Source organism: Bos grunniens, chromosome 28 (assembly GCF_055505025.1).
Source record: "Bos grunniens cultivar Pamir isolate PY7600 chromosome 28, Bosgru_T2T1.0, whole genome shotgun sequence".
Lineage (NCBI taxonomy): Eukaryota > Metazoa > Chordata > Mammalia > Artiodactyla > Bovidae > Bos > Bos grunniens.
Genome location: NC_141192.1, coordinates 2,651,690 through 2,666,800, shown reverse-complemented (window position 1 = coordinate 2,666,800; position 15,111 = coordinate 2,651,690). Strand labels below are relative to the sequence as shown.

At 49.5% G+C, this 15,111-nt stretch overlaps 1 protein-coding gene and 1 long non-coding RNA gene across 12 annotated transcripts in view; one reads left to right on the top strand and one right to left on the bottom strand.

Moving 5' to 3' along the window:
* C28H10orf71 (chromosome 28 C10orf71 homolog) overlaps nt 1–15,111 on the top strand; it is a 51,655-nt gene that overhangs the window by 14,738 nt on the left and 21,806 nt on the right. For 2 of the 11 annotated variants that reach the window (XM_086381599.1, XM_086381594.1), the window contains exons 1-2: nt 10,208–10,491; nt 12,763–13,436. The exons of 2 other annotated variants lie outside the window; for them this stretch is intronic. The gene's annotated coding sequence lies outside the window, so the exon portion shown is untranslated. Of the gene's footprint in view, nt 1–7,708; nt 8,215–10,037; nt 10,492–12,762; nt 13,437–15,111 lie in introns of those variants that run through there. 7 more of the 11 variants (XM_086381601.1, XM_086381596.1, XM_086381604.1 and 4 more) reach the window with 6 other exon arrangements.
* On the bottom strand, nt 8,767–10,117 carry LOC147342742 (uncharacterized). Its single transcript, XR_015156682.1, has 2 exons — nt 9,695–10,117; nt 8,767–9,369 (listed from the first exon to the last, which is right to left on the bottom strand). It is a non-coding gene; the product is annotated as an uncharacterized LOC147342742 (long non-coding RNA).

Genomic DNA, 15,111 nt, shown 5'->3' with positions numbered 1-15,111 from the left:
GATGAAGTTAGCTAGTGGCCAGCAGGAGGGCACATGCCTCGTCTGCAGGGGCAGCCCCACACATCCCGCCACCCAGTGGCGCCCGACCTTCCGTTTGAAAAGGAGTCAGAGATGCCACTGTCCCACCCCGCCTCCCAAATCTCCCAGGCTTTAAAGGCTGCTACCCAATCCAAGTGACTTTAGAGCAAAAGCCCCCTGCAGCCTTTGGGGCCCCTCTGCCCATGGGCTGCACTAGGTGACCCTGGGTCTGGAGCTGAGAGTGAGGGTGTGCAAGGAACGGTGTGTGCTGGTTCCTCCAAGAAGGCCAGGAGACAGCCAGAAAGCCCCTGGCAGGCTTGTTGGGTGCCCTAGATCTGACCCCAACTCTGTTATCTGCTGGACTCACCATTTGCCTTTCACAAGTCCCCAGGATCCCGCTCCCTCTGCAAGAAAGCAGGACATGATGAGGCTGCATCCAGAGCCCTCCTCTAAGGGCCGCATGAAGAGCCAATGCCCCGTAAACAGTAGGATAGCCCTCTGCATGCCATTCACACCAACAGAACTCCAACTAGTAGACGCCCGTTTGTGTGTGTGTGTGTGTGTGTCTGTGTGCTGAGTCGCTCAGTCACGTCCAACTCTTTGCAACCCCATGGGCTGCCAGGCACCTCTGTCCATGGAGATGCTCCAGGCAAGAATACCCATGAAGTTGTGCAAAAACCTCACAGCTCTCTGAATTTGGGCTGCTGGAAGCTTCTGGAAGCAGTAGTAGTCTTGGAGGGTTGAGACCCAAATGTCAGGTAGTGAACCTGGAGCAGACATGGTGACTTGCAGAACTGCTCATCTCAGAGCATACAGTCTGGCTCAGTCCCAGCCTCCCAAGGCACCTGAGCCAGCTCCGGTCCCACCATGGGTATCTGCTTCCCCCACTCTTCTCTAAAACTGGACAGGACGATGTGAGAGGACCACCTGTGGAGGAGCTGAGGATGGGCAGGGGTCTTGACACCTTGCATTCCCCAAAAGGAAGCCAGAGCTCTGATGGGATTACAGGTACAAGAGCTGGGCAGCCCCCGTGGTTGTGAGCATGCCCTCCTCACTCTGAGGGCCCGAGGTGACCCTCTGCAGCAATGCCTAGAAAAGGTCCTTAACATGTGCAAGGGTCCAGAAGCAGCTTTTACCCCAGAAACGGTTATCACCTCACAGCACTGGCCACTGGAGAGTGACCTCCCCAGCCCTCGGGAGAAAGTAGACAGCTCTGGGCTTTCTAGAGAAACTGCCCCTGCACTGGGATATTTTTAGCTCCACCACCCCATACATCCATTCCAGGGGTGTTAACATCACCAGTGAAATTAACCATCCACCTTGGCCAGGCAAAGGTGGCTCCAGCCGGGGGTGTGGGGCGGGGGAACGGAAAGTGTCTCACTAAAACTCTGGACTCAGGTTTCCCTGCAAGTTGGTCCGACCATAATCTCTTGTCAAAAGTAGTAACAGGTTTTCTTCACCCTGTGGCAAATCATCTCAATGAAAAATACACCATCATTTAAAAGAAAATAAAAGGAAAAATCAACACATGCACGTATTCTGCTGACAAAGCAATATTTGTTGGTTTTAGGCATCATTTTACCTATCGCTTGGCTATATATTATTTGAGAACTTTTTTCCCTGTAACTACATTTTTACAGTTTTAAAGTTTTTTCCCATGAATATATACACATTTTTACATTAATTATATAAACTCCATCTTTCTTGATTACTTAATGGAAACATGGAACCATCTGAAGTTGCTCAGCTGTGTCCAACTCTTTGCAACTCCAAGGACAGTAACCTACCAGGATCCTCTGTCCATGAGATTTTCCAGGCAAGAGCACTGGAGAGGGTTGCCATTTCCTTCTCCAGGGCATCTTCCCAACCCAGGGATCAAACCCGAGTCTCTGGAATTGCAGGCAGACGCTTTACCATCTGAGCCACCAGGGAAGCGATTGATTACTTAATACTCTTCCGTAAATATTTTCTTCTATTTTAAATGTGTTAATGTTTAAGTCTAGCCTTAGCCAATCAAACTCTAAAATTGGGCATTTGGCTGTTTCTGATGCTTTGTGTACCTGCCAATATTTGTAGAGCTGTTGGCCTCGCTAAAGCCACTTTATATCAGATAACCCTAAGTGAGGTTACCAGACAGACTGGAGTCTGAGGGACGGGCCAGGCAGGCCCAGGTGCCACCTCCTCGGCCACGTGGCTCTAGGACAGTCTCAGGTCTCGCCCTGGCTCCCGTGGAGCCTGCCAGCGTCCTCCGGCTCCCTGCTGTGTCTCTCGTCTTCACAGGAGCTCCCACCTCCCCCTCGGTTCACTCTGACCTTCTCATTCTCTCCTTCCTGCCCCAGGGAATTTCCTATTTTCTTAAAATTATGGAACATTTCAAATGTATACACAAGTTCAGAAGACAGTGTAACAAATACCCAACCCCAAAAATCTTGCTTCATATACTCCAACTCATTTCTCCATACACTGCATTACTCAGAACTAAGTCCCAGATGTCACATCATTTCATTCTTAAGTATTAGCGTGCATGCGTGCTAAGTCACTTCAGTCATATCCAACTCTTTGCAACGCTATGGACTGTCGCCTGCCAGGCTCCTCTGTCTGTGGGATTCTCCAGGCAAGAATACTGGGATGGGTTGCCACGCCCTCCTCGAGGGGATCTTCATGACCAAGGGATCAAACGCGCATCTCTTAGCATCTCTTGCGTCTTCTGCATTGGAAGGCGAGCACTTTACCACTAGTGCTACCTGGGAAGTATTAGCGTGGATCTTGCTAAATAATAAAGCTGCTTTTTTCAAATACCGTTTTCATGTCTGAAACATTAGCAGTAATTCCTGAATGACATCAAATACCCAGGAAGCATTCAGATTACCCAAGTGTCTTATAAATGTTTGCTATGGAGGGTGTGTTAGAACCAAGATCCAAAGAGCGTCTGTGCATGGCACTTAATCCCTGTGTCTCTCAGGTGTCTTATAATCATGGCTTCCACCTACTTTGATTTCAATGGCTTATTTGTTAAAGAAATTGGTCGCTTGCCCCCTGGAGTTTTCCATACCCTGGATTTTGCTGATTACTTCCTCATGGCATCATTTAACCGTTTCCGCTGTCCCTGTTATTCCTATAATCCGGTAGTTAAACCCAGAGGTAGAGATTTGTTCTGATTTAGGCTTGTTTTTGTTTGGCAAGAGCACATCATGGGTGTTGTGTGTTTATATAGGAGTCCCTCAGGGATCATTGTTTTGATCATTATTTGTCAGGGGTTTGAAAAATAATAATCTTCTAGTTCTACCCTTCCTTCTTTATTGGGGCTCCCCAGGTGGCACCAGCGGTAAAGAATCTGCCTGCCAGTGCAGGAGATGCAAGAGACAAGGGTTCAATCCCTGGGTCGGGAAGATCCCCTGGAGCAGGAAATGGCAACCCCCTCTTCTTCACTCGTCACTTGGCTCTTTGGACTACTGGGTATCGTTCACACAGGAAAGTCAGGTGAGGCACTCGGCCCTGTTCACCTTTTCAGAAGGATGAACCTGCTCTCTCCATCCTCCAAGAGGACCATGGAGGGTTGTATGAGTTATTCGGGTTTTGATTTGGGGTTTTTTTCAGTATCATTATGAGCTCATGAGTTCAAACATGCTCAGTGTTTCGATCTACCCCGGCTTCTATTTGTACTAATGTAACCTGCTCCATCTGTCGCTGTGGGAACCTCTTCAGTTGACTCCGCAGTTATTTTGATATCATCCCAGCCATCTTTCTGAGCCTGCCTGCTTTGGTGTGACCAGAGGTTTCAGACTCTTCTTACACGTTTTCTGTTAAGAGAATGTGTGTCCTTTTTAATGAGCTATCTTCAGAGACAGAAATGTTGGTAAAGAGGAGAGTCATTGCTCTGATGTTGGTTATTATTTTTAGGCCTTTTAAGAAATGCTTTTCATTTTTTAAGAGAAACTATATCTTGATTTCACACTTTTGCATATTTGATTTTATAGAATTTATATTGATATCAAATAAACGTTACCAAGTTTTACTTACCATTTTGCTTTTATATTTGCAGCTCTTTTCTCTAACACTAAAAAATGACCTTGTTTTCTCATGACACTAACATACTTCCTAATTTGCTTTATCTATATCTATCTATATTTCTGAGAACAATTTAAGATTTTACTTTACAGTTGATTTTATGTTCAGGTATATCCTCCTCATGAATGTTAAAACAAACTAATGTAGTTTAAAACCATTTGAAATAATTCCCCTTAGCGAAATTATGCCCCCTACACATTAGATTCATTTTGCTCTTAATTTCTCAAGACTGCCTGTTTTAACTTTCTGGTTTAGTTTACTTCGGTCTTTAGGTAAGGTATGCGCGCGGCTGTACACGGAATCCACCAAACAAGGCAGACTCAGACACCTAGCTCCTCCTCTCATTTGCACACCTGTGCCCTCCTGTCCCCTGAGGTACCCATTTCAGTTTAGGGTTTATTCTTAAATTGTTTTCCTTTAATATAAGCAAATACATACAAATGCACATACATATTCTCTCCTGTTTGGGTAAATGGTAGCACACTTTTTTAAATTTATTTATTTTAATTGGAGGCTAATTACAATATTGTAGTGGTTTTTGCCATACATTGCCATGAATCAGCCATGGATGTACATGTGTTCCCCATCCTGAACCCTGCTCCCACCTCCCTCCCCATCCCATCCCTCAGGGTCATCCCAGTGCACCAGCCCCGAGCACCCTGTCTCATGCATCAAACCTAGACTGGCAATTTGTTTCACATATGATAATATACATGTTTCAGTGCTATTCTCTCTAATTATCCCACCCTCGCCTTCTCCCACAGAGTCCAAAAGACTGTTCTATACATCTGTGTAATTTGGGGCAAGGGATTTCTCCTCTTTGACCTTGTTCTCCATCTGGAAAGAGAAGGGCATGGCTTCCTCCCAGGGTGACTGTGAGGATCAAAATACACACCCTATACAAGACAGCTAGCGATCCTAACAGTATATTCTATTAAAGCCAAAATATTCAAAGTATCACCATTTCAGCATCATCAAGATCACCAATGTCACCATCATCAATGCAATATTCAATACAGAATACTACTAAGAAGATATTTTGTGGGTTTTTGGTACTAAGTCTTTGAAGTGCAGTATATATTTTACACTGACAGCATTGCTCAGTTCAGACCAGCTAGGTTTCAAGCGCTCATTAGCCACATGTGGTTGGTGGTGACTGAAGTGATGGAGGGGCTCAGGTTTGGCACACCATGGCCCAAATCCACCTGCCCCTGTTTTTGCACAGCCCTGTGAGCTAAGAGTGAGCTTCCCAGGCGGTGCCAGTGGTAAAGAACCACCATGACAAAGGAGCCTGGTGGGCTACAAGTCACAGGCTCTAGTAGCAGTAGTGAGCTGAGAGTGGATTTTATGTATCTAAAGAGGAGAGAGAACCAAAACCAGAATATTCTGTGATATGTGAAAATGACATGAAATTCAAATCTCCATGTCCATAAATAATGCTTGATTGGAATGCAACCCCACCTCTTCATCTACAAAGTGTCTCTAACTGGTCTTCATGGCTGAGTAGAGCACTAACGCGGAGAAGGCAATGGCACCCCGCTCCAGTACTCTTGCCTGGAAAATCCCATGGACAGAGGGGCCTCGTGGGCTGCAGTCCATGGGGTCGCTAGGAGTCAGACACGACTGAACGACTTTGCTTTCACTTTTCACTTTCATGCATTGGAGAAGGAAATGGCAACCCACTCCAGGGTTCTTGCCTGGAGAATCCCAGGGATGGGGGAGCCTGGTGGGCTGCCGTCTCTGGGGTCGCACAGAGTCGGACACTACTGAAGCGACTTAGCAGCAGCAGCAGAGAGCTAACAAAGGCGGTCTGATCCACAGGCTAAACACATATACTCTCTAGCCTTTTACAGAAAAAGTTTGTCAGAATGTGCTCCAGAAGCACAGCTGGAGCACAGCTCCTGACCCCTCACACTCCTCCTGACCCATTTCCAGGTCCCTCCTAGTGGCCAACCTCTCAGCTGGTCACCGTGATTTTGTTAGTGTTTGGTCATATTTTAATAAAGTGGATTTACTTCATTTCTCAGGACAGGTTCTGTTTTTTTCTTTTAAATCTTTTATTGCAAAGTCCTAAGCCAAGAGTCCCAAAGCAAAGTCCTCAAAGAGAGCTCCCAGACCATGTATCCCTCAGCTGACTTTGACAGCCACCAATCTGGCCCCCGGTTTGTCAGACAGGGGGAGCATCTCTAAGGAAGGGTCTTCAGTGACCTGGGCCAGTGGCCTGTTTTCCAGCCACGAGTTGCAAACAGAGCCCCCCAATTAAATCCAGCCCTTCTGAGCTGGGCACCATTATCATGCCCCATCCCTTCACAAAGCCACTAACTCTGAGTTCCTGGTAAGGAGATCCATCTGATGAAAGGGTCTGAAGGTGAGAAGTGTCCTGCTGCCATGACACCCCATTCTGCCATCAGCCCTGAGGACACCCTTTCACTGTGCTGACACTCAGGTACAGAATCCCACAGTTAACAAAACAAATCAGTAGCCAAGGAGATGCCCTGGCCAGACTTTACTCTCTCCCCCAGAGGGAGGCAAGCAGAACAGGTGGATGGAAGGAAGCCGTGTTCCCTGTGCTTAGGCTTAAAGAGAGATTCGCTAGAGCGGCTAGGATGGCTGCAAGGGACCTACTGTCTAGACAGGTCAGAGGACAAACCCTCTTCTGTGTCCTCAGAGCCAAGCTTAGTCATGTGGCATCCAGGACCTCTGCAAGCCTCAGTTTTCTCATCTGGAAAGAGGGCACGTGAACAGTCATTACATACAGGGAGAAAAGATGCCAGACAGTGCCTGCCACACAATGGGTGCTCAGCAAGTAGAGGTTCCCCCGTCTTATCTTTCCCCAACCCTCCAGCAGGGAGCAATTTGCAGTGAAGGAACAAAATGGTGCTGGGCCCCAAGACAGAGTACAGTGGGAGGCTCATTTGCATAAGGGCTCAGAATGGTGCAGGCCACGGAGTAAAGGTTTTCTGTGTGCACCAACAGTACTATTGTGTTGTTATACGTATGATTATTAAGCTTTGCGAAAGCACCAACTTCCTGGAGACATTTATGGAAACAACTCATAAAGAAGACTGAGCACTGGTAAAGAGAGCTCAGACAAGCTGTTCAGCACAACCACATCTCGAGAGCGGAGGATCAGGGGAGCTGCCTCACATTATGTGCAGAGATGTGAACTTCAAACACCCAGAAGTGGAAACTGGCCTGAAGGACCCATTCCACATTGCCCTCCTTTACCAGCTTCTCAATGTTTCTAATTAGTACAGATGAAGAACAGAGCAGATCTGTCCCCAGATTAAGTTAGCAGCATCACGCACGTCCAGACGGGAGTGAGGCCATTTCCACCCATGCTGTCAGGCAACCAGGCAGCTCCCACGATGCTCCAGAACCTCTGGAGCCAGTGGAGTCGGAGCCAGTGAAGTCACCGCAAGGAGTGGACACCATAGCACGCCGCCTGAGGACAGCTTTATTTATGCTCTTGCAGAATGTACAAGCAGGTCTTGTTTTTCTGGATGATCAGGGAGCCGGCTCACATAGCGTTCGTGATTCTACATTTAGAATTGTGTCTTCATTCACATTCTTTCCACGCAGCTCACAGCTCCTGGACTGGGAGAGAGTGGCCACTTTGCCTGGGCCCGTCCCCTGAAAAGATGCCAGCTCTGGCTCACGCAGACCCCGCGCTCTTGGTGGAGCTTGGGCTGAGTCGTCTGGCTGTGTTTTGTGCTTGAGGTGGTCCACACCGCTGCCCCACCAGGAGTGAGCCAGACATGGGGTCTCTGGGACAAGACAGCTGGAGGCACATTTTGGGGGAAATCAGATTCTACCGTGGTCAGCTATGGTCAGCCTAGCTGGATTGGGTCCCAGGCCAAACTCCGAGAGCTCCTGCTCCCAGGACAGGCTTTTGCCACGTGAACTGCGTTTTATTGTTCTCTCTCGACCCCTCCTGCTGACGTCATTGACAGAGCTGCCAGCCACTGCCCTGCCCCCAAATGTTCCCTGAACCATCCTTACGGTTCTCTTTTCCCAATCAGCCACTCCAAGCAAACACCATCAGCACCTGCCACACAGCAAAGCTCACCACTTCTAGGATCCTAAACCAGACATGAGGTCATGTTCTCCACCTGTGAAGAATTAAAAGTAAGCTGGGGAAGAAACGTTCTGAGGAGCGGGAGGAAAGTAAGGGGCCCTGTTGAATGGTTTCAGCTCAGGTTACTCATTCCTCAAAACAAACTCCTCCTTAAAATGGGATTTAGAAATACAACTTTTCCTAAAATCCAGAACAAAATGATTTGGGGCAAAAGCAGATAGCATACAAACTGGCTGTATATTTGTTCCAATGTATAATTGTAGGGGGTGGGGGGTGGATTTAAAAAACTAGAGCATCAAATCCAGGATTTCTCAGGTATTGCTGTTGACTCCAAAGCTCTGTTTTTTAAAAAATAAGTCAATCTGAATGCTCTTTACCGAAAGATAAGTAAACGATGGTACAGATGGTTGAAGATGTGGCAAAAATCAGGGAAAAAAATAACAAGTGAATGCCTACCATTTGAGAAGCTTTGTAATATAGAAGCATGTCTGTATGAGCTTATCTGATCTTCAACCCCACAGAGCGCAGGCAATCTGTCCATCTTAGAGATGAGTAAATTGAGGCACAGAGAGGCTAAGTGATTTGGCGGAAATACAAGGGGCTGGGGCTCTAAATCCCATTTATTGTTTGGTTTGTTTTGTTTTGTTTAATGCTGGTTGATCTCTCAAATCGATTCTTTTTATCTGCCAGGTTGGCTAGCATTGATTTTGACACTCAGGGGAGGTAAGTGGGGTGGGTAGAATCAAGGGGTTCACTTTGGGTGTCCCTCAAACCATCTCTGAGTGCTGATCAGTGAGCAGGAGTCCCCACAGACAGGACCTCAAAAGACAAGTTTAGAGGCTCCCAGGAGGAGGAAGGGCTGGATCGTCCTTTCGTTGGAGGTCTTGACCACTCCATCTGCAGGGCCACGAGGAGCTGTTCTTTGTGACTCGTTTGAACTGAAGTGCATAGACCCGTCTCCCTGGGATTCTGCTACTGGTAGGTTCGAGGCTGGAGGTGGTGCCAGGCCTTGAGTTAGGGCTGAGACTGAGGTCGCTGGCTGTGAGTAATCCACCGGGGCAGGCAGGGCAGTCCACAAATAGATTCAGAGGTACAGTGCAACACAGACTTCCAAAGGCTTTGGGCATCCACAAAGCAGGACACCAGTCTGAGACCAGGCACTTCGGCCTTCCCAGGCCCCAAGGAAGGGGAGTGTGAGAAAGGATCTTGAAAAAAAGAAAGAAATTCCTACATTAAAACTCTTGTGCTCTCCCAGGGTCAGCTTGGGGGAAGGTAAATAGAACACCCAGGAACTGGCATGGTGTGAGAAAAGGCAGGGGGTTGGAAAAGGTCTGGGGGGTCTGTGGGCAGTTTGGGGAACAGGTGACCCCAGGCCAAGATAGGAAGTGGCCATGGGAAGGCAGACATAAGCCCACCTCAGGGCTGTGAGAGGCCTGCCCTCCAGAGATGAGGAAGGGAGCTCTAACCTGGCACCTGGGCCTTGCCCACAACCACATCTGCCATGGCCAGGCTCACCCAGTGGGCACTTACCTTACCTCTTCTCTGATTATTTCATATCCTTCAGCAACTCTCATCCTGAAACCCCAGGCTAGCCTTCCCCCAGCCTGCAGCCAGGCATGTTATTTTGCTCCAAAAGCACAGCCCAGGACGGTTCCTTACTCGAGGAATGCAGGCTGCGGTCCTCCGAGCCGATGATGAAACGGGCTATTTCTGCCCCGGGGCATCAGCAGGCCTCTGGGCTCTGGTTCCAAGGCACACACCACAGTGTTTATAATGTTTCCCTAAACAAATGTTTTCCTTTGCATCTTGGGAGATTTTTATTCAAATCTCAGCACTAGAACAGTATTAAAAATCAATCTGAATAGAAGTTGGAATCCTGGGTTAGGATCCGGCTAAGAGGCAAGCAATTTCTCACTCCCCAAGTTATCTATTACCCGTGGCCGATCTGGATGTAAAAATAGCTGCTGAGGCTGTTTGTTTAATCTGACTGTTACATGACACCACGCGGGTGTTGCAGTGGGGACTGTTTGCCTCTTCCCCACCAAGAACACCATTTGGTTTCCCCCGGCTGGGTCTCTATTTAGGTACGCTTCCCCAACTTCCAGTGTCTGGCCAGCTTCTGGTCACTGATTTTCCTCAGGTGGGCAGGTTTGTGAACATTAAGAGATCTGGGTCTTGCATCCATTCCCCTCTATCTCTGGGCAGTCTGGCTGACAAGGGAAGAAATTTTGGCTGCTGGGCAAAGCCAGGCTGCTGGAAGAGTCAGGGTCCTGTCCGGTTCCTGGGAGGCCCGGAGAACAAGCAGCACGACTTGCGGAGAGCAGAAGGTAGGGTCAGATGCCGGTCTGGTTCCCTCGCAGAGGCTGGGAGGCACGAGCTCCCACGGGCCGCAGGGGTGTGCGCTCTGGGCCGGCGGGGCTGGGAGGCTGCCCGCCCTGTGTCAGGGAGCTGTGCAGGGCGCTGTGAGTGGCCAGGGCCATGTCGGGGCTGAGTTTCTCCGTGTGCTGCGTGTGCTGTGGCGACGGACTGCCGTCTGGACCGTGAGGAAACAGAGGATATGGTATAGACGGGTGTGACTTGGTCCTTCTGTGCATCTGTCAGGACACGCTGCTCCCACATGGCTGAGTGGGCACAAGTCTTGGGCGTGTCCAGGGCGCTATGGTGTCAAACGGGTGCGACCTTACAGGTTCTAGGGTGGGAGCCTGGCTCTCTTGTGTCCCCCACTGCTGGGTCAGGCGGGAGCCTACTAGTAATAAAGAGGACACTTGGTCCTCAGGACCTCATGGCCCGTGGACTCCGAGCGCACGTGTGGCTTCAGCAGGGAAAGACCCCCAGGCTGCATGTTCTTCCACACCCAGGGGTCCCCAACCAGACAGGTGGGCTGGCCTGAATCTACCATCGTATCTTTTCTCCCTCATGGAGAATTGATCCTTAAGAAGAACAAAATTGAATACGTGTGTAAAATTAAATAGACCTTAAGAAGTTATTAACCTTAAGAAATTAAGAAGGATTTTTAACACCCCCATGGATATATTGATAATGCAGAGGGCTATGCATGGTGGATGAGGGACTATATGAGAAATCTCTGTAGTATAAATTTTGCTGAGAACCTAAAACTGCCCTAGAAAATAAAGGCCATTTTTAAAAAGACTGAATTATGAATCATTTCTTTCAACATATCTAGTCCAATTATAACAAACAATATTTGCAGTAATATTTTTTAAAACCCAAAATATAAGAGTCCTGGAGAGTAGATTAACAAATGTTTGTGTTAAACGAGGTCTAATTTTCCAGTATTTGTGCTCCCTTTACTACAGCGGTTGGTAAACCAAGGCTGTGGGCTGGGCACCTGGTTTTATAAATAAAGTTTTATTGGCATGCAGCCATACTCGTTCATTTACATAATGTCTTTGGCTGATGCCCACAACTGCCCCAGGCTGTGTGGCCAGAAAAAACTAAGCCTTTACTACTCAGCCCTTTACAGAAAATGCTTGCTGACCCCCGTTGTACCACTCCTTAAGACGGATTGTTTTCGTTCACACACAAACAGCAGTAAGCATTCCAGCTTGTCCAGCCTGTGAGCTGGACCCTGCAGAAGCAATGACTCGCTCTGGAGCTCCTTGCCCCTCCACTGGGCTCGTCTTTCCAGTCTAGCTGGTGCAGGAAATGCTCAGCTTGCCCCTGGGAGAATTAGCTTTGCTGTGGAATAAGGCCTAGGTTGAGCAGGGCAGATTGTGCTTATCGGGATGGTTTATAAATAGACACGTCCGGGTGAGCCAGGTCCAGCCTGCATCTGCCCCCTGGTCTTTGAGAGGGGAACAATTGTGCCTGCTCGCTGGTGACCAGAAGCTCATTGGGGTGGGAGTGACCATAGCCTGCTGGGAGGACAGGGGCTGATGGAATGCTGGGTCCTAACAGTATAGGAACCTGGATCCCCTGGGAGCCCAGGAGACAAAGGTGTGCAGATGAGGCGAGGGAAGGCCCGGTGGTCCCGAGGCCCCTGAGGAAGAGTATGTCCACCCTGATGTCTTTTCCCTGGGACTTCAGCAAGTGATTTGGTGTTTTTGCCTTTTGCTCCTGACCCTAAGGAAGCACAGGAGACCCTTACAGAAAGGGGAAGCCCCATGTCTGGAAATAGCCCTATTCCTCCAGCCTATGCCAGAAATCTCAGTAATTGAAACCAGCCAGCCAACAGAGCCAGGCCTGGGCCATCTTCCTCCTTGGCTTTCAGGCCTTCGCTCCATCTGCCCGGGGTTACTGGAGAGATGAAAAGGGCTTTCAGCGAAGACAGCCTTACGGAGACACAAGTGCTGACGTTTTCCCAACAGGCTACAGTGGTCTTGGTTTTATCTCTGTCTGAGAGTTTAAATCACATTTCAACAGACCCAGCCAATCTGTAGCCCTATAATGCAATCTCATGTCTCATTTCGTCAGTTGGGAAAACCCAAAACACCTCTTAGTTTCTGCTTGATCCCAGGGGTTGCAGAATGAGCTGGGGGTATGGGGAAGGAGAGGACAAGACTCATTATAAATGCACAGGTCGAGGCCCGAAAATGGAATGTGTGGAGCACTGCTGAGCTGTGTCACCTCCAATGTAGGTCATCCCCATCATTCTGGAACATTTCCTGGAGGGGGCTGCGCGAGTGAGTACTACGTGGCAGCAATGTCAAGGCTGAGATGGAGTGGGTTCTTGGCTGCCCTCGGTTCCCAGGGCTGAAGAAGGCTTGGTGCGAAGCGCATTCCCTTCTGAGGTGCGGCTGTCAGAGTGTCTACAAATGTGATTCCAAGAGGAGCCAATGGAGCCAACGAACAAATGGCTTTCTCCCCAGGACTTGCCAGACCACTCTTCTCATCGAAGGAGAAAGCAACCCTTCTGGACCACAGCCCATCAAAGCAGGGAGAGAACCTTCCGCGTAGCCTCCATTCTCAGCTCGGCTCTGAACTGCAGCCCAGAGAAGACACTGCACAGTGAGGGGCCTCTGAACCCATGGAGGTGCCCACGCCTGGCATCAGTAGGAACCCTTGGTTCCTTTGGGTCTCTGCACCTGGACACTGTTCCCTGGCCTCAGTGAGTCCCTTCTGTCCCTGAGTGGCCCCTTCCCAGGTGGGCTTCAGCTGCTGAGGACTTCAAGGCTGAGCTAAAAGAAGGGTTTCATCTTAGCCACGTCCCATCTTAAAGCCTTTACCTGAAGCTTGATGAGGGAAGAGCGGAGGGGAACCTGAGATTCGCTTGGGCAACCAGTGCTTTCTCTACTCTCTGCCCAGTCTGGAGGTCAGTTTCATGTCTCTGAGCCCTGCCTGCAATGGCCAGGTCGTGTTAGAGCTGCCGCCGGGCTTGCCCTGGCCTGGGGCGGCCTGGGCACATGCAGCACCACCAGCAATTAAGGGGCAGGAACTCAGACCCACTTGCTAAACCCACGGGCTCAGACCTGCTCCTTGCCCGCAGTGTCCCACCAAGTTCACCATAGGAATCTAGCTTCGTTACTCTGTATGCAAAATGCTTACACAGATCGCCTGGTTTTTTGTTTTGGTTTTCTGACTCATCTAGCATGCAAGATTTCCTCAGACTGGTTCCAGTGATAGCTTAGGAGACGCAGGCATAGTTTTCAGGGAAAACAACCGCCATACAAACACTGACGCTCTTAACGTTCAGCCAATAAGCATTCAGATGAGGGAACTGAGCGGTTTGCTCAGTCAGAGGAGCCAGTCAGAGGGCAAAGGTGCGAGCTGGTTCCAAGGACAGGCAAGCGTTGGGGGCTCTGGGCACTCGCTGGCTTGCTTCTCTCTCTTTCATGTCGGGGAAAGGCATTGTCCTCGTGACCTCGTGCCCCTAGCCCTGGCTTGGCGTAGATTGTACGGCGAGGAGGGTGATGAGACTGACAGTTAACCAGGTGTCAGCCGCCTCACAGACACGGATTCGCTGGGAGGCGGGTATTACGTTAGGCTCCTTTTGCAGATGAGGAAACTGAAGCAGAAAGAGGTTTTGTAATTTCCCTAGGGCCACTCACAAGCAGTACAGCCAAGAACCATGCCCCGGGAGGTCTGGCCTCAGTCCACGCCCTTCTCACTGTGTTATAGCGCCCCCGTCTGGAGGTTAGAAATGTGGCAAGCGGCATTCAGCGAGCACCTACTAGAGTCTTTCCGACAAGGCAATGGCATCCCACTCCAGTACTCTTGCCTGGAAAATCCGGTGGATGGAGGAGCCTGGAAGGCTGCAGTCCATGGGGTCGCTGAGGGTCTGACACGACTGAGCGACTTCACTTTCACTTTTCACTTTCATGCATTGGAGAAGGAAATGGCAACCCACTCCAGTGTTCTTGCCTGGAGAATCCCAGGGAAGGGGGAGCCTGGTTGGCTGCCGTCTATGGGGTCACACAGAGTCGGACACGACTGAAGTGACTTAGCAGCAACTAGAGTCTTTACATGCTGGAGCTCACCCTGAAAGCCTGTTGGCGGGTGTTAGCACCACAATGATAGATATGGAATTCCTTCTAAGGGAGGTCTCTTTCAAAAAGCCCAAGGTCTCTAGTGGTGTAAACTTCCATTTACTGAATCGTCTCTCTGTGTAGGTCTCTTCTGGGTCCTTGACACTTTTCATCTCTACCCTTCACCATCACCCACAGAGGTGAGAACAGCTGCAGAGAATGAAGGGAGGCTCAGAGAGGTGGAGGGAACTTGCCCAGGTTGCACAGCGCTGGGAAACGGGACATAGTCTGGCTCTAATCTTTCCACTCCCCTGCTGGGTGCTGAGGCTGAAGCCAGCTGGGTGCCTGCACACAGACTGGCAGCAAAGCTTCCTTCCCAACTGCCTTCAAGCAAGCACTGCCTGGAGAGACCACCCTCTTCCCACATCCTGAACCCTGCAGATGGCACTGGTCTCTGCCTGTTCTCCCCCAACAGGCAACTGTCCCTTGGAGAGGAAAGCATTTCTGATTCATCTCTGTACC